The sequence below is a fragment of the Nelumbo lutea genome, chromosome 1 (assembly GCF_056320005.1).
Source record: "Nelumbo lutea isolate HS-2025 chromosome 1, American lotus-T2T, whole genome shotgun sequence".
In the NCBI taxonomy this organism is placed as follows: Eukaryota; Viridiplantae; Streptophyta; class Magnoliopsida; order Proteales; family Nelumbonaceae; genus Nelumbo; species Nelumbo lutea.
In genome coordinates, this window is record NC_142684.1 from 33,484,974 (window position 1) to 33,511,699 (window position 26,726).

At 41.3% G+C, this 26,726-nt stretch overlaps 2 pseudogenes; one reads left to right on the forward strand and one right to left on the reverse strand.

Annotated features, from left to right (window-relative positions):
• The first annotated feature begins 4,040 nt into the window (after positions 1-4,040).
• Positions 4,041-4,511, forward strand: LOC148874220 (pectinesterase 2 pseudogene; annotated as a pseudogene).
• An 875-nt stretch (positions 4,512-5,386) lies between these two features.
• Positions 5,387-6,446, reverse strand: LOC148874221 (U-box domain-containing protein 20 pseudogene; annotated as a pseudogene).
• Between the last annotated feature and the right edge of the window lie 20,280 nt (positions 6,447-26,726).

Below are 26,726 nucleotides of genomic sequence, written 5' to 3' on the forward strand. Positions count from 1 at the left end.
TATTTTTAATTGAGGAATTCACTCCCTTTATTTATAGCCTTCTCAGGATCAACCTCCTAATTCAATTAGGAGAGAGTTCCTTAATCTAAATTTGATATTTGGATCTAGACTCCTGAATGAATAAGACTTATCTTATCATTCAGATAACCCTAATCAGATTATAAATCCTATCTTGCCTCATTTTAATTAACTAACATAAGCCCAGTTCGAATTGGGCTTTAGGCTCATTAAGTTTATGTGCTCACTTAACCTCTTAACCTACTGCCCAATTGACTCTCTTTGTATGGCATGAGACCCAAACATTGATCTACATATCAGCCACATAGGTTCAGCCCAGCCTTAATTACAAGGCTTGGCCAAATTCATTGTAGGAGACAGTGAACCCCTGAATCTATCACTATAGACTCTTAATGGGCCAAACATTTACACTAAATGGTCATTGGGTCCAACCATCTTATGAAGGCCCAAGGACTGTGGGTAGATGTAAGATTAACCCATCAGGTATAACCCTCAATGGTCTTACACTTAACTTCTTAGCCCATAATGATCAATCATTGCTCGACTAGAGAGGACCTCTCCCTCGGCTGCAAGGAACAGTGTTGCACTCTCTACTCACATGGATCCTAGGAATTAAAACCTTTTGCAAACATTTTGAAACCATATATATATATATATATATATATATATATATAAATATATTTTGCAAAACAAATTTCAATGGTTGAAATCAACTGCCAGAAATTTAGGTTTCCATCGGAGAGAGTGCATCCCCAATCATTCACTTTGTCAAACAAAGGAGTTAATCATATCACCATGATCACCCACTCAGATGAATTCTTAGATTGTCCCAATATACCTAGGTTTTGACCCTCTCTAAGGATCTCACTGATTGACACATCAAAGATAGCCCAATCTGACACTTAGTGCAGTATCATAATCGAGTCTAAGGGTTAAGTGTAACATTCCGGTTTTGCTCATCTATCTCTAAGGTCCAGGGCAATACTGAAATTTTGGTCTGGTTTAGGGTTTCAAGAAAACTCACACTACATGTACCTCAGGTCTCACCGTGGTAGTTGAGACAAGCCACCTCAACCAATTTGACGGCACATCAGTGTCAACCTTGGCAGGATAAATCTCTCAAGATCTATCCAACGACTGTAAAGATTTTAAACTAACACGATTCTCATAAGTGTCCAGTTTAAGGGTATTACACAGAAATACACCAAAACACATGAATCAATTATGTACTTTTATTCATTTACAATAAATGTCATAAAGTACATCAATCTGATTGGAAGTAAGAGCATACACTGTCTAACAGGTCTTACAAGAAATAAAATAGTATAATAGAATAAAATAATAAAATGAAATAAAAAAAAAGAATACAATAATATTGAAATAAAATAATGTAATAGAATTGAAAATATAATTTATATGTATATACATGTATATTCCAATTTTAAGTATTTTTTTTTCAATTTCTTATATTGTTAATTTATTTTAATCTTTCTATACTTTTCAATTTTTCTAAAAAAAATCGTATCTCCCATGGCATAACCCTATGCCATGCTTCCCTATTGGGGGATGTGCCAAGCAGATATGGGCACGGCCCATAATAATGAGAGTGGCCTCAAAAGTGGGCCATTTTAGACAACAAGTAAATGTTTGGTGGTTAGAAGTGAATGGTTTTGCTAACGACCGAGGCAAGAAATAGATATTATGAATTATACAAGCTGAGTTACATTTTAGACAAACAAGGATAACTTGAAAAGCATGACTAGCATATATCAAAAAAGAAAAAAATATATAAATGCTAGAATTGATCAAATTGACATTATTGCCTTCATTTGGAAGTGAAGACAATATAAGTAGTCTGCACATTGATTAGCTTCTCGACGTTTTTAACATGAATTTCTAAAATTTGGCCCACTAGGTCCATGATGTCATGTAAGACGGACAAACTTTCCACTCTTTACAGCACAACGATTAAAATATTGATATATATTTTATCGGTATTGGACCTCATCGATACATTATTGGATATTTATCTTGTCAATCGTATGTATCGGTTTAATACGTTATTGTATCGATGTATATTATATAGTATTGGGCAATACGATCTGATACGTACTCATATGATAATGTATCGCACGTCCACGTCTATGCACCAAGAGCATATGCCGCTTCAACCATCAAGCCACTTATCATCTTTTGATAATAAAAGAAACAATATATACTAATATTCAACAATTCCAACTATAAATTAAAATGAATAATTTCTAAATTAGTATTTTATGAACAATGGAATAAATATTTTATCAAATCTACATATATATCAAAAAATGATTTTAAATTTCAAGAAATTTATACAAATAAAATTATTATTAATAGAATAATTATTTCAATACTTAAAATTTATAAGTTTGAATATTATACGTATATTCAAATTTTTATAAATTATTAATTAATATTTTAATTTGCATTAAATAATAGTGTATTTACTATTTACAAAAATAAAATTCTTATTTACAAAATATTTAAGAATATAACATAAATTGAATTGGTAAATTCCAAATCTACATTTATATAAAAATAAAATATTTTTGTATTTTAGAAATTTTATAAAATAAAAATATTAATAATGGAATAATTATTTTAATAATTAAAATTTATGAATTTTCATATGATATACATCTTCAAAATTTCAATACATTTGATATATTTTAAGTTAAGATTATATATTTTTTATAAATTATTAATTAATATTTTGCTTTACATTTTATAATAACCTATTAGTTTTTTAAAAAGTGAAAATATTGTTTACCAGACATTTGAGAATTAATGTTTTTGTTAATGTTAAAAAATAAAAATAGTAAAATAGAAATATTGTTATAGTAATTCAAATAGAATTGTTGTTGCATATGTTTTGTGCCTTGGACTTTAATAGAAAACAGAATAATAATGGCTTTGTGCATGTATTAATTTCTAAAAATCTATATAATGTCTTAGATTCTTGATTGATGCATTATCAATAAAATTGCATAATATCTATGCATCTTGCAATATTAGTTATAATATATTTATTTTTATATATTACTAAAATATACTGCTCCTATGTATTTATATATTATTTTGACATTAAACATAATATTATTGATATATTTTTGGAATTTTTGTGTTTTTCCTATCGTATTCAAGCGTTTCCATATTTTTCATCCATATCCATACATTTCCCAACCGTATTCGTATTCGTATCTATATCCAAATTATCTGATACAATACTTAATACCGATACTTTAATCTTATTATCTCATCAAATTATGTTGTTTTGAACAGAGAGGGAGAGGTGAGACAGAGTTACCAAAATATTGTCCTATGTAGCAATGATAACAGGTAAGACACTGGTGAGAGGAAATTGAAAAAAAAAGTACAAAAATGGAAGTGAAAATTGAGTATTAATCTTTTCTTAAGCAAGTAAAAGCAAATTCCATTCCACAATAAATTTCAGTCATTTAATCTCTCCCGGTATCTCGGATGGATATAGGACCATTAATGGTCCACTTAAAATTAAGTCTATGACTGCTAACCCCCATAATTGGTTGATTTATGTATGTATATGGTCCTCATTTTGTTGATATAGAATTTGCCATTTAATCTATTTATTTAGTTATCTATGTCTTCTATCTATATATTAAAATCGAATGTGCCAAGCTGGCACTTCTGTGCTTTCGTATTTATCTTTTTTCTAGTTATTTTTGAGAAGCACTTGTCTTTTTCATGGTGGGTTTTCATTGGAGTAGTCCTTGTACCTTGGCCGGGGCATGAGTGAGGCTGCCGGGTCTGAGCATTTTATTGGGTTTAACGGTGGGTTTTCATTGTTTATTGGTTGTTCTTAGTTTGGTAGCGGTTCTGGTATGGTTTTAGCCCTATTTTCTGTAGTTTTTGCTTTGATAATTTTGCGTATTAATGATATATATTGTTCCAAAGTGAAGTTAGTTTGTTTTTCCAATTCTCTGAAATAAAACTTGATTTCAGCGGTTATGGGAGATGGATTCATCGCTCGCGATATCACATTCCAGAACACTGCCGGACCGCAGAACTTCCAAGCAGTGGCGCTTCGCTCGGAGTCGGACGCCTCAGTATTGTACCGGTGTAGTTTTGAAGGATATCAAAACACTCTCAACGTCCATTGTAACAGACAATTCTACAAGCAATGTGATATTTACGGTACAGTGGATTTCATATTTGGAAATGCAGCTGCTGTGCTACAGAACTGTAACATATATGCCAGAAAGCCCATCACCGGCACCGTCGTAGTAACAGCACAAGGTCGACTTAACCCCAACCAGACCACCGGAATTGTGATCCACAATTCTCGGGTAACAGCCGCTCCGGACCTAAAGCCGGTGCAGAGTTCAGTCCAGACATACCTTGGAAGGCCATGGCAGCTGTATTCTCAAACTGTAATCCTCAAGACGTTTCTTGATAGCTTGATCAATCCGGCCGGTTGAATGGAATGGAATGGAACTTTTGCTGTGAATGCATTATACTATGGGGAGTTCAAGAACACAGGCCCTGGTTCGTCCACAGCCAACCGAGTGAAATGGGGTGGCTATCATGTCATAACTAGGGCAGCTGAAGCATCACAGTTCACCGTAGGAAACTTCATAGACGGTAATAAATGGCTACCATACACCAATGTGCCATTCACATCTGGCCTTTGAATGCTCTAAGGACTAACGAGAGCTTTTGTTGGAAACCAATTACCAGATTACAAATAGGTGGAAATCATCATAAGACTCCACAGAAATTATTGAGACGGGGTGGGTCTACAGCATATGTTGAAGTGCAAACTAAAACTTCCCTTCTTTATGAATTGTAATTACTCGTAGGGAAAATTTCTTAAAGTACATACTGTTTAGCTAATTGACGAAATACTCTTACTATTTAATTTTTGTCTTTAATCACCTCTACTGTTTTTGACAATTCTAACTCAGTGCAGGCCACTAGTGGCATGACACAACATTGCGGGCCATGCCGGTCTGAGCCACTAACCTGAAACCCCAAACCCAGTATGGTCCATCGGCCCATACAATCATGATAGGCCGCTACACGGCCCCTAAACCATCGGACCGAGCCAGGTTGGATCCCGAACAGCATGGCCCGATTTACAATTGGCCCGATGGGGACTCAATAAACTTTCCCCATCCACCCAAAGACAGTCCCTCCTTGGGTAGATGGACCTACTTGGAACCCTAGGACAATCAGTACAACGGAGACAACCGGACATGGCTATCGTTTGCCATAGCCAAACATGACTTGGAGGTTGTGATCGGAGAGGTTGAGGGGTTTGGCCCCTTCCTGAGAGACCTCTAGACTTGGAAAGCTATACCATGCGACGTAAAGAAGTTGGTGATCCTAAGTAAGACTGAGCTTCTAAATCCAATGGAATCATCCATGTGAGTGCAGAAAAGATCTCCTCTAGCACATTGGTGCTCTCAAATGAGGCCACAGCGAAAGCCTCGAATGTTGACGCCAGAACATGCCCTGTCCCATTCGCCACGGTGCACCGCTTATTGCGCTCGCTTTCCTTCTTGATCTCCACAACCAATTCCTGGCAGCCCCCATGTCGACCTGCATCCGTAATCATTGAAAGAATGTGAGACCTCAAATGGGCCGGGGTTACAGGAATTTGAGGCGTGGGTGTCCTTTCAATGCCAAAAGACTAATTCTCGATGCACCAATCATATATCATCTTCCATATGGCATGATTTGGTATCTGGTCCAAGCTTCTCAACACCTTCTTGGTAATTGTTGGTTTTTAATCTCATTAGATATTAAATCTAATGGGGTTTGATTGGTTGATTACATGACAAAATACACCTATTCACATGTTTGAAATTGTGACTGTTCAATGTGCTATTTCTAAAACAGCACATTCATGATTCTTCATAAATTATTTAAAGAGCACAAATCAAGCATTTACACACACACAAAATATTTATGAAATTCATTCTCTCTATCTCTTTCTCTCAGTTCAGTCTGATACTATCTCACAGAAGATTTCTTCGGAGACTCTTCAAATTTGCTGGTTACAGATTCCCTCCCAAAGTTTTGTTGTATTTTGGGAATGAATTTGCCTGTAATCTAATAACAAACTCAGTGAAACTGAGTGGGGAAAAAATAACGTTCTAAAGAAAATATCTTCAAATGTGTCTCAAAACTTCTCTTCCAAGTTTTAGAGACCCCAACTTCCCAACAATTACTAGGCATGTTTGATTCCCAAACTCAATCTATGTCTGAATGCTCTCATGATTGTAAGTGATGCTGGTGGATAACGTGATCAGATCCTTCATCAGCTCTAGCGATATGGAGCATTGGAAATGAGTCAGAATAGTTACCTCCATGTCGAGTGCCTTCTGGTCACTCCTGGTTCTTGCCAACATGGTGACCAGCTCTTTTTCCCCTTTGTTCTCTCCCTTGTTTCATCACCGCCACTACAACTCATTGCAGCAATGGGCTCCTCCACTTTTGGCCCCTCTCCCCTATTTCATCCCTACGGCGTTTGGTTTGGACGGGTTCCTCCCTCACCTCTTCCCCCATCCCATCTCTATCTCAGTCCTTGTCCGTGGCCTGGATTCCGCCACCTTTTCAACCATCGCAGAAGCTAGAGATGAGAAGAAAAATGGGTACCTTTGAGACATCTTGGTGAGGCACCAAATTTCTCTAGCAACCTGAATTCTGGAAATTGGGTCGTCCGATGTGAAGAGAGTGTGAATGGATTTCTCTAGCCACCTTAATGCCTTATCTTGCTCCGATCTGCTTACATTGATGAATAATTAGAGAACCTTAATCCCCTTTCTTATATCGTTGTTGAAGGAAGTGGAGGTGTTGGACGATCCTGAGCAAGTGGTGCATGATCTTGAATCCATAAAGGTGCTTAGGAGAGTGGCTGGATCAGTGTCGAGCTATCTTGCGGAAAGGGAAGCAAATCTAAAGGTTGGACAGGCATGCTTATTTCAAGCACAAATTGCGCAAGCATTGGCCAGTGATATGGGAAGCAGCTGCTTCTGCCACATCGCAACATCCAGCCTCAATCACATCCCTACTGGTTTCTTAGATTACAAAACCATATGCCGCATCACCAGAACCAGTAATAACTTTGATGATAAGCAGCAACTCGTTTTCCCACAAGCTTTTAAGTAAAACGTGGAGGAGCTGTTGCTAAGTTTAAATCCACTGTTCCCATATAATATATATTTTTTCATAAAACCCACTAAAATGTGTTATTTTTATGTATGAATAGTTCATTTATATCTTATATTTAATGATACTTGATGTTCGTTTATGATTTATTGGAGTATTTATACTACTTTCCTGTGTTTTTATTCGTATCTTAATTTTTCATCCTAATATGCCTCTTAAATTTCCCTTTTTGATACAAATAGTGTTTCCGATATTTTAAACCTTGAGTATGAACTAACCTTTGGCTTTCCTTTTCTTTGGAGCAAATTGATCACTCTTAAATTTCAGCCTATGATCTCACACTTGCAAGGAAAAGATTTTACCAATGCATTAAATAATTGCAACTTCAACCTTCCCTCTCTCCTTGTCCAATTAAAAAAATAGAAGGCTCGTAAATAAAACAGGACTGTAACAAATAAGTCCCAATACACAAAGTGGACCCAACACAATACATCAGCCACTCTACTTAAAACTTGCTTACATTCTAGAATAACTTACTATAAGAGATCTATAAATCTAGAAAAAATAGTAGAAATTAATCATATATTGATATATAGATTTAGCAAAATTTATGTTGCCCTCAAAATCAGATTTAGGCAAAAAAGGTAAATATTTCAATCGATAATAGATTTATTTTTTTATTTTTTTATTTTAGCTCATCAACTTGTACCAAATGTTTTTTCAAGCTGTAAAGGGCACCTAGCTCTAGATTGCAGCAGATTACTATGAATCCCATATGAGAAAATCCCAGTTTCCATGAAACTATTGCAGGTCCTAGATTTAGGCCCTATTTATCTTATTTCTTCTATTTCTGATTCGCCTCCTTAAAATACCATGTAAATGACAAAAAAACACCACCTTTATAAAGAAACAGAAAATGCTGCCACAATTAAACAGTATATATCATTTGATTTTAAAATTATTTAATTCATCCAAGCACATAAATATAAGAACTAGAGAAAGGGTTAACTGAATGCAATAATTTTTCAGCAGGCTGTGGAATTAATGATAATTTTAGTAATAAAATACATGAGACCCACAACCATTTAACCATTCCCTCTAAGTTCCATGTGTTTTATCACTAGCTTGGAGCATTATCATTGATTCCATACTTCCATAGCCTGCTAAACAATCACCGCGTCTAATTAATCTGATTTCCAAAATCCCATCACAATTGAAAGAAAAGATATTTGACAATTTACGTCTGCCTCAACAAAAGTGGCATGTGTCTTGGAAATTTCAGAATATGGATTTTTGAAGATGATAGGTGATGTAGCGCAATCCGGCTGCTCCCCGTAGGCGATGATTTGGCTATCAGCAATGACGAAAATTGAGGAACTTGCAAGAGATGAATCAGAGAACCCGGGGTGGCTTATCCAGCGAGGTTACTCCGATGGTTAAGTTAGCACTTAGTAGTGAGCTTGAAGATGATATTAGATTGTGAGAGAGCTAGAGAGCAGAGATTACACATACCTTCGTCCCTGGGGGGTGAGGTTTTTATATACTGGAGTCCTCGTGGGTTTGGTGGAGCAGTTCCTAGATCCCCACTGTGATGAGATCCGTTTTTATGTTAGGTGGGGATAACGCCACCAACCGATAAGGTTGCCCATTTCCGATTGAATCGGGGAGTGTGTGAGCTAATATAGCCATTACAAGGTACGATCCTGTATGACGCGGAGTACGGTGATGAGATCTCCGGGGTTGCCATGCGGTGGTTGGTCAGCATTGCTTGAGCTCGTGCTCTTTAGATCTGACCTGATATGAATGCCAAAGTACCTTGGGACTGAGGTGGTCCTGATGTAACCTTGCACCGAGGTAGACTTGTCCCGAGGTGGTCTGGTTATCCGAGCTCGATCTGTTGCAAACTTGGTGTGTTAGAGTGAGTTGTCAGCCTGCTATTTTAGGCCGTGTCCACGTGTCCCCTATTACCAGGTCGGGCCAAATTACCCTTCATCAATTGCCCCTCACTCCTTGAGCCAGGGGTCCTGACCCGGTGCGGGGAGTTCATGACGAGCCAAGTGAATTTGGTCCGAGGTCTGGGCAGGTAGCCAGATGATTCACGGGTCAGACTTGTTCGGCCACTCGGCTCAACCAAGAAAACCCAGGTCACGTCTGGCCTACGCGCAGACGTCACACAATCTATAAACTCCGTGGACGTCAAAAAATGAGCTAAACCGATTTTATCCTCGGGGTCACGCAGCCGGTTTTCCTAGGAGCCATTGGATCACTTTGATCTCCACCGTTAGTTCTCAGACATAGCGGCTATAAATAGGGGGATCGCAACTAATTTTTCTTGCCACAAATTCACAAGTTTGTTCTGAGGTCGTGTTGGAATCCTTCAACTCACTCTTCTCTTTGTTTTCCGAGGTCATCCTTCCTTTCGGTGAGTCTGTCTTTTCCTGTTCTTCCTTTGTTTTTTAATCATGTCCAGTTCTAGCGTAGACAGACTTTTAGGTATTTCTAGCGAGGTTGAGGGTGCCGTGGTGCAATCCGCGTCCCCTGCTGGGGAGGTTAGCTCGCCGCAGGGTGACTCCCCTCTTCAGTCTTTAGTGGAAGCTTCTGCTCTCGAAGTTGAGCCATCTCGGCTCAGGGAGATTGAGGTTCAAGAAGAGGGTCTGTCCTCTAGGACGGGGGCCCATCTTCTTCCCGGCTCGGAATCCAGATGACTTCGGTCCTTCTACTCTAACTTCTGATAGGCTAATGTACCTTGTAGCTCGCTATCGTCTTCCCGATAGCTTGGTTTTTAGCCTTCCCTTAGGTCAATACCTTTGGGCTCATGATCACCATGAGCTCGGGGTCTTTGAGGAGCAGCTCGCAGCTGGGCTGTACTTCCCGCTTCACCCTTTCATTATAGAGGTAGTTAACTTTTTTAACATTACCATCGACCAATGACGGGTTGTTGAAGCCCTCAAAATTAGTACTAGTCCCACAATAAGATATTTGCAGTAAAAGTGGTGCTAGGTCGAATCCCACAGAGATCAAATCAGTAATCTCTTAGCCGAATGGATACTATAATTGAGTGGGGAAATTTAATAACTAAAATTAAAAGAATAAGAAAGCACTTAAACAAACAAGAGAAAATTAGTCTTACCGAATTCTGGTTCAAGGGTTCGGGTTGAATCGAGTGGCCATCGATCCTAGGTAAATTTCAGCATTCTTGCAATTCAAGCATTTAACCTTAGATTTATTAGGATAGCCATAATAAACCTTGTGTTTTCCTAATTCAGTTGGCCAAACCCAGCATTCGATCAACACTTATCACCACTCAACTAGGTATGATAGTGTTCCATCGATTCCTTTAGGTTGAACCATATTAAAATATTGGTCAAAGGCTGTCACGAACAATTGACCCAAAAATATATCAACCTAATTGCTACTTGTACCATTATTCATGACAATTACAGATCACCGAAATCATGGATAGTAGTAGAAAAATCAACATTAATTCAGTTTGTCAAACTGGTTAACATCAACATCCAATAAAAATATGCACAAGAATCAATGAATACTTGAATTAGAAAGCAAGAAAATAAATTAACTATAGAACCTCACAATGACACAATCGAACCTCCCCCCTTGAACCAGAAAAAGAAGCTTAGCTACTCATGATTTGCGCAATCTCCATGCCTTTCTTCTCCATAGCCGAATTGCTTTCTTGAGCTTCTTGGCCTCTTGATGATCTCTTGGATCTTGGAATGAGTGATGATAGAGCTGGTTCACCCCCTCTTTATATAGCCAAAGGAAATGGCTGTTTTCCAACTCCTTCTAGGAGATCATCTTATCTTTAGGGAGTCTTGATCTTCTTTGAACTAATCCTATCCTATCTCTTATCTAATGATCTAATCTCATTTTTCTTATCTCTCTAGGATTACATTCAAGACTTTAGATCTGATAAGACTCTATCATTGGAGATTACATTCGAAATTTGGACTCTTAACTCTTGAATTCGAGTTGGGCTGCTTTAAAACTTGGGCTGCTACAAGGTACTTCTACGAGTTGGGCTTAAGTTGTGAAATGGGTCTGGCTACGAACTCGTTCCGACTTCAGGCTCATTTTCGTACTCGATTCGAGCTGAATCTGTCGAAACCCGAAACATAAAAGTTGTGAGCCTTTCTTTTATCTTTCTAATGCTTCTTGAATTGTCTAATTCGGAGTCCAGAATTGAGAGTTAGGCCCAGATTATTGACTGTTGCCGAACTGTGCAAAATCACCTGATTTGCCCTGTTTTCTTCCAATTGCCTTCTTTATTGCCCTGAATCGAAATACAAGAGTAATGACTCAATTTAAGTGCTAAATAAATATAAAAGAATGAATATTAAAGGATAAAAATAGAGTTCTTTTTGGTCTCATCAAATCCCCCCACACTTAAACTTTGCTTGTCCTCGTGCAAGGCAAAAACTCAAGTAACACAAGAGAGACTAACTATTGTTTTTCAATCTTTCTTTTTCTCTACATGAGGCCTAGTTCATTTCATGCCTTAGTTCAGACTTAGTAACCTTTCCCTTTTCATCTCTTTCTCCCATTTTTCTTGTCCAAGAGTGGTCGCAAATTACCATTCCTCATGGTCCCAAGTTAAATCGATAGTCAAGGAGACAAGCCTTCCAAGGCTGAAACTCCTTGGACTGCACAGGTGCTCATTGCTTTTAACAAACCAATTCAACCAGATGCAATTACTTTTCTATGAATCAAAACAAGGTGTGCTTATTGCCATAATCTTGCTATGTATCACATCTCCACCACTTAGTGTGAATTCCTAGGATCTGAAGGTGAGAATGGGGTTGGGGTTCTAGGGTGAGTGCATTTTATGCTCCATCTCACCCTTGCCTTCTTTTCAAGATGTGAGTGCATTTTATGCTCCATCTCACACTTGCTTTCATTTCTAGATGTGAGTGCATTTTATACTCCATCTCACACTTGTTTTTGTTTCTAGATGTGAGTGCATTTTATGCTCCATCTCACATTAGTCACAATTTTATTTTCAAACTCCTTTTGTCTGATCCATGAATTCATTGGTCATGGTCTCTATATGCCTAACACCACAAGTTATAGAATAATCAACCCATGTTTGACAGATAATTATGTGAAAATCAATCAAACCCTTATGCATCTTGCCTATTGATCGATTAAAATCATGAGGTACCATATGCAACCAAGAAAGATTCAGTTAGTCATGCTTGCATCCTATCTTATCTGTTCAGCCTAAGCACATGATTCTTGATAAGTTGAAATCGTTCAAGGATAAGTTTCTGGGAGCATAAATTTTAAGAATGTAAGGTATCCCAAATTTTCATCAGATTTCCCTAATTCCCCCACACTTAAGTTATACATTGTCCCCAATGTATGTGATTATGCATAAAGTAGAAGGATTTGAGAGTACTTCCCTGTTTGTCTTGTTGGGTTCCTGCTAAACACAAAAATCAAAACCAAACAAAATAACAAAATTAACTAAACACAATGGGTTGCCTCCCACAAGCGCAATTGTTTAACGTTGTTATGCTCGACGTTCTCCTTTGCTACCCTAACTCTCGTGGTTGCAGCTTCCGGTGTGCTCCCCTTCCATCCATCATGGGCGGGTTCAAATCTGGAATAGAGGCCTTCGTATCCAATTGTGCACTTGATTCTAGTTCCTCATTTATATCTTTTTCAAAAATTTCCTACATAGTTGGTCCAAAGTGTCGACCGAATAGATCAAATGCTCTTCAATTGGGTACTTCATAGCTTAAAAATATTAAATTTAACAGTCTCTCCGTCACATTCAACGGAGAGGGTACTCTCATCCACATCTATTTTGGTCTTGGCCGTTTTCATGAATGGCCTGCCTAATAGAAGTGGGGCTAAACCTTCGATCATGTTCTCCTCCATCCTTAGAATGTTAAAATTAGCTGAGAAAATTAAATCGTTAACCTGCACCGTTACATTCTCAACAATCCATTCTGAGTAGGCATTAGAACGATCAGCTAATTGGATAACAGCTTTAGTTTTCCTTAAAGGACCTAATCTCAAAGCATAGTAAATCGAGTATGGCATGACATTGATAGATGCACCTAAGTCTAGCATGGCATGCTTGATTCAATTATTGCCAATCACACAAGGTAGGGTGAACATACTTGGATTAGCATATTTTTTTGGTAAGGTCCTCTTGATCATGGCTGAAACGTTCTCTCTAACTCTTGAGTCCTGTACCTCCTCTTCTTTTTGTCCTTTATCCACCTTCCTTGGTGAGGTAGGTTCTAGTTGTAGTTCCTTCCCACTTCTTAGCACCACTACACTTACATTCTCCTTGGGGTTGACTACCATTTGTGATGGTAGTTTCCCAGAGCTCTGCGCCTCCAACTTGCTAATGGAAGTGGCAAGTTGGCTGATTTGATTCCCCAAATTCTGAATGCTGGCTCTTGTTTCCTGCTGAAATTGCTGAGTATTAGTAGCTAGAGCCTTAACTATATCTTCTAATGACGTACCTAAATTCGGGGGTTGGCCTTGCGCTGTGATGGGTGCTGAAAACTGGGGCTGTCGACTAAAAAAATGGGGTTGATATTGCTGCTGTCCTCCTTGGTTCCCGTAGCTCAGGTTTGGATGATTTCTCCAGCTCGGATTGTAGTAATTGGAGTAGGGATCATACTTTTGTTGGGGCTGGCCCAGGAATCCTCCTACGGCATTTACTTGCTGCATCGATCCATCTTGTAATGATGGACACATGTTTGTAGGATGGCCAGGGATCGAACAGATACCACACACCCTAGCAGTTTCTAATTGTCCTGTAGCTAGTTGCCTAACCAAAGCAGTTAAGTCAGAAATCTGATTTTCTAAATTTATATGGCTTACCTCAGTTGCATGCCTAATGGGACCATCTGTCCTTTTACCAAACTGCTGTGAATTTTCGGCCATGTTGGAAATTAATTCCCTGGCCGCTTCGAGTGTCTTGTTCACTAAAGCTCCTCCACTAGCTGCATCGACCATACTTCTATCCATGGGCTGAAGCCCTTCATGGAAGTATTGGATCAAAAGCTGTTTGGGTATTTGGTGGTGTGGACAGCTAGCAACAAGTTGTTTAAATCTTTCCCAATATTCATATAGCGTCTCACCACCAAATTGCTAAACTTCACATATTTCTTTTCTTATATTTGTAGCCTGGGATGCAGGGAAATATTTATCCAAAAATATCCTATTCATCTCATCCCATGTGTGTATTGAACCGAGAGGAAGAATATACAACCAATCCTTTGCTTTATCATGTAAAGTAAATGGAAAGGCTATAAGTTTTACCTGGTTCTCGGTGATACCGTGGGTTTTCATGCTCGAACAGATGACATGGAATTCCTTTCAATGTTTATGAGTGTCCTCACCTAGAAAACCATGAAAAATAGGCAATAATTGAATCAAACCAGATTTCAATTCAAAACCTACCTCAAGAGTGGGATACATGATGCATAGGGGTTGTTGGTTCATAATTGGCACAACTAACTCTCTCAATGTCCTTTCTCTATCAGCCATTCTTTCTTCTCCTTCGATGATGGGTAGATCACAATCTGAATTCACCTTCTTTGGTGAACGATCCTTCCTTTGTTTCGCCTCCTTCCTTTAACGATGGGTAGTCTTCTCAATTTCGGGGTTGTACTCGAGTTCCCCTCATTGAAAAGCATGAGTCATAAAACAAAAGAGGTTAACAAGAGGAAGGTAATAGCTAAGAAATTAAAGTTGCTCCCCGGCAATGGCGCCAAAATTTTGATGTGTTGTTGAAGCCCTCAAAATTAGTGCTAGTCCCACAATAAGATATTTGCAGTAAAAGTGGTGCTAGGTCGAATCCCACAGGGAGCAAATCAGTAATCTCTTAGCCGAATGGATACTATAATTGAGTGGGGAAATTTAATAACTAAAATTAAAAGAATAAGAAAGCACTTAAACAAACAAGAGAAAATCAGTTTTACTGAATTCTGGTTCAAGGGTCCGGGTTGGATCGAGTGGCCATTGATCCTAGGTAAATTTCAGCATTCTTGCAATTCAAGCATTTAACCTTAGATTTATTAGGATAGCCATAATAAACCATATGTTTTCCTAATTTAGTTGACCAAGCCCAACATTTGATCAACACTTATCACCACTCAACTGGGTACGATAGTGTTCCATGTTAAACAGTGATAGCATTATGATTTGTGAAAACAGTTAAACCAAAATAACAATAATTGAGATAGCTGTAATTATTGAATCTTGTTCCATCGATTCCTTTAGGTTGAACCATGTTAAAACATTGGTCAAAGGCTGTCATGAACAATTGACCCAAAAAGATATCAACCTAATTGCTACTTGTACCATTATTCGTGATAATTACGCATCACCGAAATCATGGATAGCAGTAGGAAAATCAACATTAATTCAGTTTGTCAAACTAATTAACATCAACATCCAATAAAAATATGCACAAGAATCAATGAATACTTGAATTAGAAAGCAAAAAAATAAATTAACTATAGAACCTCACAATGACACAATCGAACCTCCCCCCTTGAACAAGAAAAAAAAGCTTAGCTACTCATGATCTGTGCAATCTCCATGCCTTTCTTCTCCATAGCCGAACTGCTTTCTTGAGCTTCTTGGCCTCTTGATGATCTCTTGGGTCTTGGAATGAGTGATGCTAGAGCTGGTTCACCCCCCTCTTTATATAGTCAAAGGAGAGGGTTGTTTTCCAACTCCTTCTAGGAGATCATTTTATCTTTAGGGAGTCTTGATCTTCTTTAAACTAATCATATCCTATCTCTTATCTAATGATTTAATCTCATTCTTCTTATCTCTCTAGGATTACATTCAAGACTTTAGATCTGATAAGACTCTATTCTTGGAGATTACATTCGAAATTCGGACTCTTAATTCTTGAATTCGAGTTGGGCTGCTTTAAAACTTGGGCTGCTACAAGGTACTTCTACGAGTTGGGCTTAAGTTGTGAAATGGACTTGGCTACCAACTTATTCCGACTTCGGGCTCATTTTCGTGCTCGATTCGAGCCCAATCTGTCGAAACCCAAAACATAAAAGTTGTGGGCCTTTTTTTCATCTTTCTAATGCTTCTTGAATTGTCTAATTCGAAGTCCGGAATTGAGAGTTAGGTCCAAATTACTGACTATCGCTGAACTGTGCAAAATCACCCGATTTGCCCTATTTTCTTCCAATTGCCTTCTTTATTGCCCTGGATCGAAATACAAGAGTAATGAGTCCATTTAAGTGCTAAATAAATATAAAATAATGAATATTAGAGGATAAAAATAGCATTCTTTTTGGTCTCATCAACCAACTACATCCGAACTCTATTCGGAATATAGTTGGTACTATCTCTTTGTTCCACACATACAACCAGCCTTGCACCTTAGACACCTTCAACTCGATTTGTGCGATCAAGTGAAACTCTGCTTGTCTGCGCAGGGACGTTGGACAAAGCTATTATATCTCACCTCGGCCTGGGTTCAAAATCCTGTTCGGCTGCCCGAACAAGGTTACATCCTAGAAAAGGAGGTATTTCATTGTCCGAAATCCTAAAGGGTGGTCTTTTCCAACCCACTGGAAGGTAGCTATCAAGGATCCCGGGGTGAGGTAGGATGCAGAAAATAGGGCAGTCACCAACTTGTGGAGGGACCTTGGCCTCGAGATGAAGGATTTCATGGCCGAGGAGAAGCTTGTGCGAGCTGGTCTGAGCCCTCTTGGTAGGTTTTTACCAAGGTTTTTTATTTTAAAGTTCTTTTTAATTCTCGGCTAACCTTTTGCTTTTGCAGTTACCATGCCAGAGGTCGATGCCGAAAACCTTCTCAAGAGCTGTCAGAGAGGGAATAAGAGGAAGACTTCGAAGAAGCTTCGCCAGGAAGCCAGTCCTTCAGCCCCTGCCCCATCCGAGGTCCTGGTTGTGGAGCCAATCTTTTCCGAGCTCCCCGAGGAGGAGGTTCGTCCCCAACCCCCCGTAGTGGACCTGGATGATTACCAGGAGGAGGGTGCTCAGTCTCATGAACCGGGGAGCACTTCTGTACCCGGGGGGAAAAGTGTCCAACCTCACAGGCTAGAGAGCACTTCTACACCGAGACCCAGGCCTTCCTATCAGAGTATAATGACTCTTAAGCTCGCAATGCACAAGAGTAGGGATGTCGCCTTCCCTGACGAGGTCGCGGAATGGGCTGACATGTCCACAGCCCTACTTGGAGCCCGAGCAGCCAATTACTACATGGTGGTAAGTATCTTACTTTACAATTTATTTTTTTGTTAATTGCAAGTGTACTTACTTCGGTTTTGTTTGTTAGGTGAACTCCTCCATTCAATCGTTGATGTGCTAGTCTGAGATCCATCTGAAGCGGGCTCTGGACGCCGAAGAAAAGGCATGAGCTTCATCGCGAATTGGACCTAGCTCAGGGTGAAATACTTCAGGCCAAGAATGGAGCCCGAAGTTAGTAGGAGCTGATTTTGGCCATGACTGAGGAGAAGGAGAAGCAGCAGGAACTAATCTCCACACTGACTGAGGAGAAAATGAAGCAACAAGAGTAGATAGACGCTGACCGAGGAGAAGGTGAAGCTTCAATGAGAAAACGAGGGTCTCGAAGCAATGATTTAGGAGTGGACTGAGATCTTCGAGACAGCTATCCAAGAGGCGTGAGCTGAGGAAAGAAGCCACGCTGTCGAACGCTTCAAGGAATCCTTAGAGTTCCATGATCTCCAGGTCAAGTTTGGATCGAGCTCCTATCATTCCAGGTTCAAGCCGTGTAGATACTTGGTGCGGCAGAAGTTTCCCGACCTCGATCTCGGAGTCTTTACTATGTTAGGCCTTATCCCCAAGGTGGCGAAGGCGGCGAACGAAGAGCCCAACTCATCCAAGGAGGAAAGTGACGATGAAGCCGAAGAGGCAGGCCCCTCGGGTCAGGAGGACATGGAGACCGCCCAGCTGGCAATCCTCTGAGTGATTTTGCTTTTCCTTCTTTCTGTGTTTTGAATATATGCCCCGAGGCCACCGAGCTTGGGTTTCAAGGAAATCCCTGTACTCACACTTCTTCAATAAATGAAATATAAATTTTTCTGAGCAATCCTTGTGCAAAGTAAAAAGTGTATAGGTTAACCGAATTGTCGAGCTACCGAGCTGGACAACAAGTAAGGATAACCAAAGTAAAAATTTATCTAAGTGTTTGTTACCCCGAACTATCTACTTGGACTATTAGTAGGGGCAACTTTACATAATGTACGCTGACGTGAATGACATTGCAGGGTATATACCTTATTTGTCTGTGCATGGGCTACTCATTTGAATGTCGGTTGTCCCTTATGGGTCCAACCTGTTGTTACGTAGGGTTTATACCCGAGCCATCTATGCCTTAGGCATTAGAGGTAACTTGCCTATGCCAAAGAGGCGACTAGGTCTTAGGTGCCCATGCCAAAGAGGTGACTGTGACTTAGCTCGCCCATGCGGAAGAGACGACTGGGTCTTAGTTTACCCATGTCGAAGAGGCGACTAGGACTTAGGTGCCCATGCCGAAGAGGCAACTGGGACTTAGGTGCCCATGCCGAAGAGGTGACTGAGACTTAGCTCGCCCATGCCGAAGAGGTGACTGGGACTTATGTGCCCATGCCGAAGAGGCGATTGGGACTTAGGTGCCCATGCCGAAGAGGCGACTGGGACTTAGCTCGCCCATGCCGAAGAGGCGATTGGGACTTAGTCTGCCCATGTCGAAGAGGTGACTAGGACTTAGGTGCCCATGCCGAAGAGGCGACTGGGACTTAGCTTGCCCATGCTAAAGAGGTGACTAGGACCTAGGTGCCCATGCCAAAGAGGCGACTGGGACTTAGCTCTCACATGCCGAAGAGGCGACTGAGACTTAGTCCGCTCGTGCTGAAGAGGCAACTGGGACTTAGGTGCCCATGCCAAAGAGGCGGTTTGGACTTAGCTCGCCCATGCCAAAGAGGCGACTGGGACTTAGTCCGCCCATGCTGAAAAGGCGATTGGGAATTAGGTGCCCATGCCGAAGAGGCAACTGGGACTTAGGTGGTGCCGAGGTCATTTGTTAGCTCGGCCTTTTGGTCCTTAGACTTTTGGGAGTGACTCATAGCCCGCTCTCCAGTTTGGAAATCACAGGTAGTATCATCTTAAATTGCTGATGTTCCACTCTCGAGGTACTCGCTTTCCTTCTAAGGTTTCAAGCTCATACGTACCTTCCCCAAGTACCTGCTTTACTCTGTAGGGGCCTTCCTAGTTTGGTCTGAGTTTACCTACACTGGGCTCAGGCATCATAACTTTCCGAAGGATCAGGTCCCCGACACGGAAGTTCCGCTTCCTGACCTGGGCATTATAGTACCGAGCTACTCTTTGTTGGTAGGCTACGGTTCGGATGTATGCGATGTCTCGTACTTCTTCCACCAGGTCGAGGTCGGTATGGAGCTCGTTATCATTTTCTTCGTCGTATGCCTCCAGGCGTAATGTAGGTACTTCGATCTCGGTTGGGATTATTGCTTCCATGCCATAGGTGAGGTTGAAGGGGGTTTTACCTATGGTGGTCTAGACAGTGGTTCGGTAAGCCCATAGTACGCTGGGCAGCTCATATACCCATAGCCCCTAGCTCGGGCTAAGCGAGCTTTTAGTCCGTAGAGTATAGCTTTATTCGTGGCTTCCGCTTACACATTTGCATGAGGGTGTGCTACTGAAGTGAAGTTCTGCTGTATCCCCATCTCGGTGCACCAATTTTGAAAGTTGATATCTTTGAATTGCTTACCATTGTGAGAGATGAGCACTCGAGGGAGCCCGAAGTGCCATACTATACTCTTCCAAAAGAAGTTTTGTACACTTCGAGTTGTGATTATTGCTAGGGGTTCCGCCTCTACCCACTTTGTGAAGTAATCCAATGCTATACCACCAGGAATTTCCTCTATCCTGTCGCTGGTGGGAATGGTCCAAGAATCTCGATTCCCCACTGTGCGAAGGGCCATGGGCTAGTGAGGTACTTCAGGTCGGCAGCAGGTTGACGATGGATGTTGGCATGCCTCTGGCATTTATCGCATTTCTTGACAAGCTCGAGTGCATCTGCCTTCATCGTGGGCCAGTAATATCCTTGTCGTAGCGCTTTCTGGGTGAGAGCCCTACCCCCCAAGTGTCCACCACACAGGCCTTCATGAGTGTCATGGAAAACGAGCTCAGCCTTCGACGGTCGCAAGTAGTGCAAGTAGGAGAGCATGTAGGATCTCCGATACAGCCATCCGTCTATCATGACGTACTTGGCTACCTATCGCTCTACCCTTTTGACCACGTTGCGATCTACAGGTCAGGTTCCGTGAAGCAGGTAGCTCGCGAGTGGGTCAATCCAGCTTGACTCTATTTGTGTAACAGGGAGATTGCTGGGCCGAGGTAGGTTCTCTTGAAAGAATGGTAGGATCCATCTAATGGACGCCATAAAGGGGTTGCGGAATGGGTGGGCGAATTTCAAAAATTTCCTACCTTCTCTCAACTGGGAATCATATTCCCTAAATTTAGAATACAATATTCAAGGATCCTACTTAAAGCATAATCAAACCAGATCTGTACCAAAAGATAAATGGGAGGAATATACCTGATCCGGAGAAGCAGTATCTCCCAAAGTTGGTGTTCACGCCCAAAGAATGCTCCAAGATCCGTTCCTGCTGAAGATGACACAGCTGTGGATGGAACAGAACCAGCAGGGTGCGTCCTACACACTGGATCCTTCACAAGAATCCTCTGGAAGTACTAAACACTGAATCCTTCTCAGTCTTTCTTGTAAGACTGATGTCAAGAACAGATTTCTTGACTTTCTTTTCTGCAAAGATCTAATCTTGCAATGGCAGATGGCGGCGGCAGGAGGAGATCTCCAAATCGAAAAAGGCTGAACTGCTTTTTCTGCTTTTCTGGAGAATATGAATCAGATCAGATCTAAATTCGCAGGAGGTATCTTATATCTCTTCAAGGTGGTTCGAAATCTCCTCATTTCTTCTTGATTAAGAAACCTCCTTTTTAGGAGTTATCCCAATCCAAATCAGTATTTGGATAGGGGATAATCTTAATCCTTTCTGCAGATAGAGTTAGCTTACTCCTAATCTTATCAGAAGGTTACCAGATTCAAATCTAATTTGAATTTGGTCTCTTAGAGTGGATAAGGATAAAAGGCCCAAGCCTTTTACTAACTTTAATCTCAAATTCGCCCCATGGATGGGTGATCATATCAGCCCACCTCGAAATGGGCTTTTGGCCCATTAAGTGTTCAGTGTCTAATTACTTTCCAATCTGCAGCCCAGTTGTGCTTCTTTGTATGGCGTGGGACCCAAGCATTGATCTACACACCAGCCACATGGGTTCGGCCCAGCCTTTAATACAAGGCCCAGCCGAATTCACTGAAAAACTCAATGAACCCCTTGAGTCCATCATATGGACCCTATGGGCCCAACACATACATTAAGTGGTCCCTGGGCCAAGCCATCTTATAAAAACTCAGGGACTGGGGGCAGGTGCAAGATTAGCCCATCAGGTATTATCCTCAATGGTCTTACACTTAACCTCTCAGCCCTTAATGATCAAGCACTGCCCGACAAGAGAGGACCTCTCCCTCGGCTGCAAGGTACAGTGCCGCACTCTCCTCTCACATGGATCCCGGGAATTAAAACCATTTGCAAACAATTCGAAATCGTACATATATATATAAATATATTAATTTTGCAAAACAAAATTCCAACGATTGAAATCAACTGCCGGCAGTTTGGTTTCCATCAGAGAGAGTGCATTCCCGATCATTACCCTTTGTCCGACAAAGTGGCTGATTCTGTCACTATGATCACCCACTCAGATGAATTCTCAAACTGCCCCAACATACCTAGGTTTTGATCCCCGCTAAGGATCTCACTGATTGGCATATCAAAGACAGCCTGATCCAACACCTAGTGAAATGTCATAATCGAGTCTAGGGGTTAGGTGTAACTTTCCAGTTTTGCCCATCTATCTCCAAGGTCCAGGGCAATACTGGAAATCTGGTCCGGTTCAAGGATTCAAGTAATCCCATACTGCATGTGCCTCGGGTCTTACCCTGATGGCTGAGACAGGCCATCCCAACACTTGGTGGCACACCAGTATCAGCCTTGGCAGGATAAATCTCCCCAGACTTATCCAACGGCTATGAACATTTAAAACTAACATGAGTCTCTTTAAATATCCAGTTTTAGGGTTTTACACAGAATTAAACCAAACAATATGAATCAAACATGCACTTTATTTATTTCCACTAAATAACAAAAGTACATCAAATCAGATTGAAGCTAAGGGCATACAAAACTGTCTAACAGCTCCCACTTGCACTTAGGTCCAATCTGGTACAAGCCGGAGTCCCATACTTTCCATGTGTTTCTCAAACACCTTCTGTGTCAGTGGCTTAGTCAATGGGTCTGCCACATTATCCGCTGATGCTACCTTCTGAATCAGGACGTCCCCTCTACCAACGATCTCCCACAGTACATGGTACTTTCTCTCGATGTGCTTTGACTTCGAGTGAGCCCGAGGCCCTTTAGCCTGGGCGATCGCTCCATTGTTGTCACACAACAACGGGATGGGAGATGTGCTGGATGGAATCGCTCCCAATTCGTGTATGAACTTCTTCATCCACACGGCTTCCTTGGCAGCTTCACTTGCGGCAATGTACTCGGCCTCGGTTGTGGAGTCTGCAGTGGACCCCTGTTTGCTGCTTTTCCAGCAAACAGCACACGATCCTATCGTGAAAACATACCCAGATGTAGACTTTCTATCATCTGGATCCGACTGGAAATCGGCATCAGTATACCCTAGAACTTGCAGTGAACTACCATCGAATACCCGGCAAAACTCTTTTGTCTTTCGAAGGTATTTGAGTATGTTCTTCACAGCAGTCCAATGCTCCTGCCCTGGGTTTGCCTGGAATCTGCTTACCACACTCACCGCCTGAGCAATGTCATGGCGAGTGCACAGCATGGAATACATGATGCTCCCTACGGCTGAGGCATAGGGAACGTCTCTCATGCTCTCAATCTCCTAAGAAGTCTTGGGAGACATCTTCTTGGAGAGAGTGACTCCGTGCCTGAAAGGAACGTTTCCTTTCTTGGAGTTCTCCATGCTGTACCTCTTGACAATTTTGTCAATATAAGCAGCCTGGGATAATCCAATTATCCACTTCGATCTATCTCTATAGAGTCGAAGACCCAGTATGTATGAAGCTTCTCCAAGATCTTTCATGGAGAACTGCTGTGATAGCCATACCTTGACCGAAGTCAACATTCCTACATCATTCCCAATGAGTAGGATATCGTCCACGTACAACACCAAAAAGGTGATCTTATCCCCACTGGACTTCCTGTAAACACAGGGCTCATCCGGATTCTGCTCAAAGTCAAACGTTTTGACTGCAGAATCAAAACGGATGTTCCAACTCCTAGAAGCCTGCTTAAGTCCATATATGGATCTATTAAGTTTACATACCATGTGTTCCTGACCAGCAGCAATGAAGCCTTGCGGCTGCTGCATGTAGATATCTTCACTAAGATCTCCATTCAGGAACGCGGTTTTGACATCCATTTGCCAAATCTCATAGTCATGGTACGCTGCTACAGCTAGCAGGATCCTAATGGATTTAAGCATGGCCACGGGTGAAAAGGTTTCCTCATAGTCGATGCCTTCTTTCTGAGTATACCCTTTCGCCACCAAGCGAGCTTTAAAGGTCTCAATCCTGCCATCGGGGCCCTTCTTCCTCTTGTAGATCCATTTGCAACCAATTGCTTTTACCCCGGGGGGCGGATCCACTAGAGTCCAAACTCCATTGGTCTCCATTGAGTCCATTTCAGCTCTCATGGCCTCCACCCACTTCTGGGAATCTATGTCTAACATAGCTTCCGCGTAAGTCACGGGATCCTCTTCACTAGTCAAGATTTCCACCAGGTAACTATCCTGGTCATAACCATATCGGACTAGTGGTCTGGATACCCGGGTGGTTCTTCTAGGTTGGTCATTACCTGGAATTTGTGGGACATCTCCCACTGCTCCTGAGCTTTCCTCATCAAGAACTATTTCCTGACGATGGGTGTCCAGGATGTAATCGGATTCTAAGAACTGGGCGTTTCGACTGCAGAACACTTTCTGCTCACTCGGGTCATAGAATAGATAACCCACCGAATCCTTTGGGTAGCCTATAAACAGGCAACGACTGGTTTTAGATTCCAACTTGTCCGCACTTGTTCTTTTAACGTGTGCAGGACAACCCCAAATCTTCAATTGTCTTACACTTGGCTTCCTTCCGGTCCAAAGTTCATATGGAGTTCTAGGAACTAATTTGGTTGGAACCCGATTCAACACGTAGATAGCAGTCTCTAATGCGTATCCCCAAAAAGATGTGGGTAATTGTGAGCGTACGAGAAGTGATCGGACCATGTCCAACAAGGTCCTATTCCTCCTCTCTGAAACACCGTTGAGTTGAGGTGTAGCAAGAGGAGCTAATTGTGACACTATCCCATTGGCCTTTAAGTAGTCCATGAATTCGTCAGAGAGATACTCGCCACCTCGATCTGATCGAAGGGCATTAATTTCTCTCCCTAACTGTTTCTCGACTTCCTGTCTGAACTCTTTGAACTTTTCAAATGATTCAGACTTATGTCTCATTAGGTACACGTAACCATATCGTGAAAAATCATCTGTAAAGGTGATGAAGTACACGTGTTGATTCCGTGTCCTAACACTCAGGGGACCACATACATCAGTATGTATCAGGTCAAGTGTGCCTTCAGATCTTTCAGGCTTACCGTCAAATGGCCGCTTAGACATCTTACCTTGAAGGCAAGGTTCACAAGTGGGAAGATTTTCTACGGTTAGAAAATCCAAAGGACCATCCTTTACCAGCCTTGTGATTCGGTCAATACCGATATGGCCAAGTCGGTAATGCTTGAGGCACGTGGGACTTACTGTATCACGATTCCTTTTCTTGGGATTTTCGACCGACGTAGTTTCGGTTAAGTTAGTTTCCAGAGAAGGATGTAGAACATAGAGACCGTTCTCTTGTTCCCCGCATGCGATGAATTTATTATTCCGTTTAACAGTAATCACATTACTAAAATAAACAGTATATCCATCAGCACACAGTTTTGAAACAGAAATTAAATTTCTTCTCAAGTTCTGTACATAAAGACAATCTTTAAGTACAAGTATTCCTTCTTTAAAAACTAATTCCACGGTTCCTATTGCCGCTGCTGCAACACTTGCAGTTGTTCCCAGGAATAATGTCACTTCACCTTCACTCAACCTTCTGCTAAGTTTAAACCCCTGCAGTGAGTTACACGCATGAGTTGAAGCCCCGGAGTCAACACACCAGGACACAGAAGTAACTAACACGTTAGTTTCTATGACACAAGTTTCGATGTTACCTTTCTTAGATTCCAGGTAGGCAGGACAATTCCTCTTCCAGTGGCCGGTCTGCTTGCAGAAGTGACAGACATCAGATGCCTTGTTCTTCTTCTGCTTCTTAGGATTGGTAGCCTTCTTCTGAGGCTTCTTTGCCTTTCTCTTTTTCTTGCCCAATTTGTTAGCTTCAGCAAGCATAACCACAGGCTCATCCTTCTTGAGTAGATCCTCGGCTCTCTGCAACATATTGCTGAGTTCCTGGACGCTGACATTCAACTTATTCATATTGTAGTTCATTGTGAACGCATTGAAGGAAGAGGGCAAAGAATTGAGGATGGCATCCACTTGCGTGCCAAGATCTAGCCCGGATCCAAGAGCTTCAAGTTCATTAATGTAACCCATCATCCGAAGACAATGGTCATGAACTTTCTGCCCTTTGGTCATCTGCGCGGTCATGAACAATTTCAGGACCTTCTGTCGAGTAGAACGGTTCTGCTCTTCATACATTGTTCTTAGACTGTCCAATATGTCCTTGGCTAGTTCGATCTGATCGAACTGCCTCTGTATTGAGTTGTCAAATGAGGCAACGACAAAGCAACGGGCTAGGGAGTTCTTATCCTCCCACTCTTGGTAGTCCCTCCTACGGGCCTCAGAAGCCCTATCACCCGGACGTTCCGGTGCAGGATTTTTCACCACCTTGTCTAACTTTTCGGAAGTTAGGACCAGCATAAGATTTCTGTACCAGTCGGCATAGTTTGGGCCCTTAAGCTTGTTATCGTCTAGAAGCTTTGCAAATTGACCGTTTGCCATTTTCTGATAAAATAGCAAAATCATTAGTCCACAACCTTAGTTTGATTCATGTTACCTACATAGATATGGCTTTTAACCTATGTTTCATTCCCATTTGTTCATTTATGAGATTTCCCTCCTATCTCAGTGACGGAGATGACGAAATGTCTCTGGAAATGTGGGAAATCACATGGGGTGCGTGAAGCCAACTGTTTCAGCTGCATAACCTCACCACCTTTCTGTGACGGATCTTATCCACTCATCAAATGAGTTTCCCTTTGGCCTCTGTCAGACAAGGTTCAGAGTCGTTTTCAGGTAAACCTTTCTGT